This window comes from Phaseolus vulgaris, chromosome 11, assembly GCF_051622355.1.
Source record: "Phaseolus vulgaris cultivar YP4 chromosome 11, ASM5162235v1, whole genome shotgun sequence".
In the NCBI taxonomy this organism is placed as follows: domain Eukaryota; kingdom Viridiplantae; phylum Streptophyta; class Magnoliopsida; order Fabales; family Fabaceae; genus Phaseolus; species Phaseolus vulgaris.
The window spans coordinates 14,234,355-14,240,354 of NC_143508.1; the positions used below are offsets into that span (position 1 = coordinate 14,234,355).

The following is a 6,000-nucleotide window of genomic DNA, read 5'->3' on the forward strand; positions in this document are numbered from 1 at the left end:
ATTAGCAATCGAACTTTGTTACAGGCAAAACTCAACACTGGACTTTGTTTCAGTATAATGCTTTCTGGTGTTTGTATTGAGATACCTGTTCTGTCTTTTCAATCTCTAATCCCATAGCATAAAAAATAATTAAAACATTTTTTCTTTTTAATATATATCCACCACCCATTGATTATAATAAAACTAACTACAATCTCACATAAACTTCACTCTAGATATTTAAGAGTTATTTCAGAAGCAATTATTTAATCACTATTCTTATTTCCATTTTTCTTGTGGAAAATTGAATAAATGTCGGATGTCTGCAAGACTGCAATTATCTCTGTTCAAGTGAAGTAAACTCTCTTAACAATATAGTTTAACAGCATAGTAAAAATATTGTTCAAATACCGATGTAATGCAGTAAAAGATTTCTTTTATAAAATTTTATAATGTATCTTTTAGTGAGTTAATTCTTTGGATACAGACTATATAGTGGAGTTATTTTAATGCCTTTAAGAGAAGGTTAAGCACAAAACAAGCAATTCAACTCCCAATAACCAGGTATACATCTGATTGATTTATTAAAAATTGTGTCCTTGATATCATAAGATGCAAACCGTGTGCGGAAGTTGTCTACTTGTGATCAGAGAAACCAGAGCCTATGTTGGTCTTTGCAATGCAACTAGGTGGCAATTAAGTGAATTGACACCATGTGGTCCTAAAGGACGTGGATCCTTCTCCCAATTAACTATTACTAATTTAGTCCCCACCAAAGCAAAAACCACTGGCTTCACCTGCCACTGGTTTTTTCTTTATCAAATATTCAGCCTGTGATTTCTATTCCCATGTTGGCTTTATCTTGGATTTTGTATAGTAAGAGAAGTTTTGTATCATATGTCTATTATGAGTGATAGATGTCATTTAATTATGATCAATGGCAATTGCAAAATCTTTTTTTAGAATTGGAAGTACTCTGGTGTATATAGTCACAATCAATCCTTATTAAGGGTACTATAAACAAAGCAGCAACATTCAATTGCAAACTTCTGGTTCTTACTAATCCTATTATTCCATAACATGTACAATTATTGTCTAATGACTTTATCAAGTAGAGGGTAGGTTAAGATTTCAAATGTGAATTTATCTTACAAACAAAGAAGAGTAATATATGAGAAAAAATAACTCATGTTTAATATTTTTAAGATTTTGGATTGAAGTGAAAATCTATTGTGTTAATTATTGAAATGGGGAGATTTTTATTTATTTCCATAATAGTTAAATTGTTCTCTAGCTGCACGAGATCAAAGAACACAAGTCGTTGGTTGAATTGATATAGAGTGTCTTCCAACTTAATTATTCTTTCATACAACAATGAGTGTTGTTGTTGATGGCGATGACCACTACTAGATGCTCCATGTTCTTGGTTTCCTCCATAGTTAGGAGTATTATTTCTCCACCTTTGATTGTAGGAATTTGGATAAGGATTGTTGGAGAAATTGTGACGTCTTTTGTTCTCAATATAATTAACCTCTTCACTTTGGGTACGACTCAGAGCTTGCAATACTCATTGAAGTGGTCACTTTCACAAAAATCACAACTCATTACTTGTTAAGTTGGGTAAGAATTTGCATGTATGTTTGCAATTGTTGAGGTAACCTGGTAATTTATCAGTTGAAAACTTTCATTTGTTGGGAAAGGATTTTGTGTTGAGCTAATAGGGTATCATGGGAGCTCAATTCTAATACCCCCTTCTTTCTATGTCAAAACCATGGTTGGGGCATTTCCTTAGCAAAGCCTTATATCTTTCTCATGCCTCACATAATGGTTCATCAACTCCTTGAACAAATGTAGAAATAACCACTTAGCCTTAATATTCTTGGATGGTGAAAAGAAACGTTACAAGAATTTAGTTTCCACATCCCTCCAACTAGTCAGACTTTGGTTAGGCTGAGATTGAAGCCAAGCCTTAGCCTTTCTATTATGAGAGAATGGAAATAACCTCAAGAATAACAAACTTCCAACAAACTTTATGATAAAAAGCTTTTATAAGTATGCAATGAATCAATATTTATAAGACAATTTTAATAATTTTGTATTCAAGGAATTGATATGAATGATTTTTATATCTGCATCAATGTCAATCAAGATGAAATATTATATGTTTTTATTCATTGAAACTATAGACAAGTAAGAAAAATTAACTTTATTCCCAATTTTCTCAACTGAATTCTTTTACTTATTTATTTTGTTTTCATTTAATTATCATACAAACTTATGTCAGTATCTTTGAAATCAAATTATTGTACATATTCTTGTACTTAGTGAATGCTACTATTAAGATTTTAAATAATTGTTCCTTGTGGGTTTGATATCCTTCCTTAGGGACAAATTATTATTTTTGACTCGATACACATGTGATGCGTTATAGAAGCTAGGGTTTCACCTTCCTATGGGCCATGAACAAGCCTAATTTATGCTATTTAACACCTCCTTTTTAAAAAGATTAAGAGAAAAAAAATATTTGGTAGTCTAGTCTATGCTCTGGTGTTCTTCTCTTGATGATCTTCTGATAAATGGTGGAGCCTTGTGACCTAGCCTGAGATGCATGACCTAGCCTTGAATATTGTTTCTTTTCGATCATCTTCTTGTAAATTTGGGGTAGTTTAGATGGTAATGCTCCATTCATGGTTACATTATAGTAAGCTTCATTTCAACAATTTTTCATTCATAGTAGGCTCACAATGCTAGAAAAAAATTCTAGGAATTGTATACAAGATGGATTCCCTATGGTTCTTCTACAGTTTGGATCCTCTTTGGCCATTTCTTCTTCTAAGGACAAATCAAGATTCTAAATGGCAATGGTAGAAGAAGAAGATGATTGAAGGACAACTTGTTGAACTAGTAATTTGTCTCCTTTTGTGTCACTATTTTTTCTTCTTGCAGTCTTTTCAATTTCTAGATCGACAAGTAAGGGATTCAAAGAAATGGTCTTCCCTGTTTGGATGGTACCTTGCATAAGAACACCCAAAATACTAGAACAACAAGTTAGTTCAAATAAATTGTATGCGATAAAAAAATAAAAAGTAAGAAAAAAATAATAGTCTAAAAGAGTTATAAATGCACAATTGCCTTGTATTGGAACACAGGTCCTAAAAAACGACACCAAAAATGTGTTAGCCTAATTTGTTCAGTGGCAAGTGTGCCAATCATATAGTAGCAAGTAATAAGTAATTATCATTCTCCCAAAGGACTTGGGTTATAGGGTAATAATTGCAATTGATAATTAATTTAAACAAAAGAATATTTCCACTAAGGTATTCAAGAAAATAAAATTATGCAACAATAATCAAAACTCTTTTTGGGATTTTAGCAAACACTTAGAATGCGAAATAGATTAGAAATGATATGATATATTATTGTTAGGGTTAGATTTCACCAAACTTCACTCTCATGCATCTAATCACTTAACTTCTTTCCAATTTAATGCTAAAGTCAACCCACAAGTATAGGCAAACCCTACTTCCTTAGTAGAATGAGCCTAAGTTTTCTTATTAAGAGTCAATTCCTTGAGCACTGAATAAGCAAACTTGCGTTCACAACAAGGATTTAAGACAACTAATGAGTCAAGTTCCATTCTTAGATTCAAACATCATTAGGTATTTTGATTTAGTTTTAGATTACAAAAGATATTTTCCAATACCTAATGAATCAAATATCAAGCTATGGATGATCAAAGCACAATAAACAATAAACATTAAGCATTAAGCATAGAAACTGTACCGGTATGGGCGAGACCGACTCTTGGTCTCCCTAACCGAGACCCACCTGGCTGCCCGAGACCTGGTCTACCTGACCGAGACCAGGGAAACTTGGTCGAGACCATGGAAGCTTGGCCGAGACGATGGGAATCGCCACGGTTGGGCCGACCCATACTACCGTTAACGCTCAAACCAAGGTCAATGAAGCTAATCCGTCATTAAGGATTAGGTAATGCAACCCTAAGCGAGATCCACTCCGCTAATAAGGCCCAATAAGGTAAGCCCATTAAAATAATACAAATAGCACACATCCCAAGGAGAAAGGTACGTCATTTATTACTGTACACCTACCTGAGTATTTATCACCCGCTTTACTGACTTGGGCATCGGAGTGCCTTCCGCAGGTACCCTCTCATCCGGTGTTCACCCGAGACCGAGAGCCGAAGGAGAAACACAAAGACGAGAAGAACCCCAGTTCATCACCCAACAACCTGCCCGATTGAAGGAAAAATACGAAGACTTCAATAGTTCTCTAGGTCCCATCTCCCTAGCAGGAACAAAAACAAAATACTAACATTGAATGAAAAGACATATATCAGTATGAATAATACCTATTACATGAGAGTTTAGTTGGTTACATCTAACTCAAACAAAATGGGTTTAGCTCTTCATTGTAATGAATAGCCCAAAAAGAAAAGATGAATAATGAAAGATGATGGAAAATGAAAGAGAAGAAAGGAAGACCCCCAAACCATAGCAAAGCTCTCTATCTCCAAAACACGCATTTTTCTCTTCCAAAACCAAAAACTCCGTCTACACTCGAAGGAGAAGGAAGAAATAAGCTTAGGCTTCCATATCAACAAAAGCAATGCCTAGCGTAGGACATTGAATCTTGGGTGCAACAACCAAGAGTAGCTCTCGGTCCAATTGACGCTTAGCGCAACTCAATCCACACTAAATGAAATAACCATAAATAGCTTTATACCCAATTGGCGCTCAACGCAAATCATGTGGTCCCTAACCTTGAAACCAATTTTTCTCTCAAAATTCATACCGTTAAACTCAAATATTAATGTGACATTCAACACATGTGATTTTTTGAAAATTAAACCTTTGACCTTTCATTTCCTCATTCATATAGTTAGATAAGAAATAATGGGAATTAGAGGTATAATTAAATGATAGTAATCAAAATTCAATTACTTATTACAAAAAGAAATAAAGAAAAGAAAACAAAGAAATAAAGAAAAGGAAACTAAGTAAGTTAAAAGTCAAACAATAGTTCATTATGTTAATACAAAAAATAATTAAAATAAGGTGAAAATTAACATTATCATTGACATATTCTAATACATTAAAATTATTTTTACTATTTAAGGACGAATCATATATTTAGTCTTTTCTTATAATTGATAATTGAAAATTAAATAAAAAATGAGAGAATGTTAGTATTTTTTTTAAGGAACACAACACGTTTGGTTTTATTTAAAATATAATTTTCAACTTCTACTTCAACTCAATGTTAATGTAGTGAGTACAAAATAGGATATGGTATAATTTTGATCCCATTATTCTTTCTAGAGTTTACACTTTCCTGCCGATAAAATTTTATTATACCATAAGTTTTATGATTTGGGTATTGAAAGTGAAAGGTTTTTTTGAATCTTATAACTTGAAATCTGGTAGCATAACAAATAAATGGGAAGATTTAAAATGGTGAACAAAACTTGAACTATTAGGGAGAAAAAGTTTTTTTATATACGAAAATTGTGAAATCTACTTAGGTAATTCCTGAAATGGACAAAAAAGAATTTCATTTCCATAATAACTAAATTGTGCTCCAGTTGTATGAGCTCAAATAAGACTAGTCGTGCTCAAACTACACGATTTCTGGTCCAGAAAAAAAATTCACAAAGAAGTCATGTACTCAACATATATGACTTTGACATGAATATGGTTTGTAAAGATATCATTAACAGTAGCCGATTTTAATTAGAGTCAATTCCTCCAAAGAGAGTGTGATGAATTCAACAAAGTTGAGTCGTGATTAGCATGTACGATCTCATTTTTTTTTTCAAATTTTTAGTATAGGACAAAACTTGTTTTTTTTTTTAATTTTAAATAATGAAATAATTATTGAATTAGTAAAATATTAATATAATAGAATAATATAAGAAAGATTGAGTTGTTTTTTATTGAAAAATAAATACATAATGTTAAAAACTAAACTATAAACCTAAATAATAAAACCTAAAACTCA

General features: G+C 32.2%; 1 non-coding gene across 1 annotated transcript; it reads left to right on the top strand.

Moving 5' to 3' along the window:
• The first annotated feature begins 1,745 nt into the window (after nt 1-1,745).
• Nucleotides 1,746-1,850, top strand: LOC137811649 (small nucleolar RNA R71). The gene has a single exon (XR_011081109.1). It is a non-coding gene; the product is annotated as a small nucleolar RNA R71 (small nucleolar RNA).
• The last annotated feature ends 4,150 nt before the right edge of the window (nt 1,851-6,000 follow it).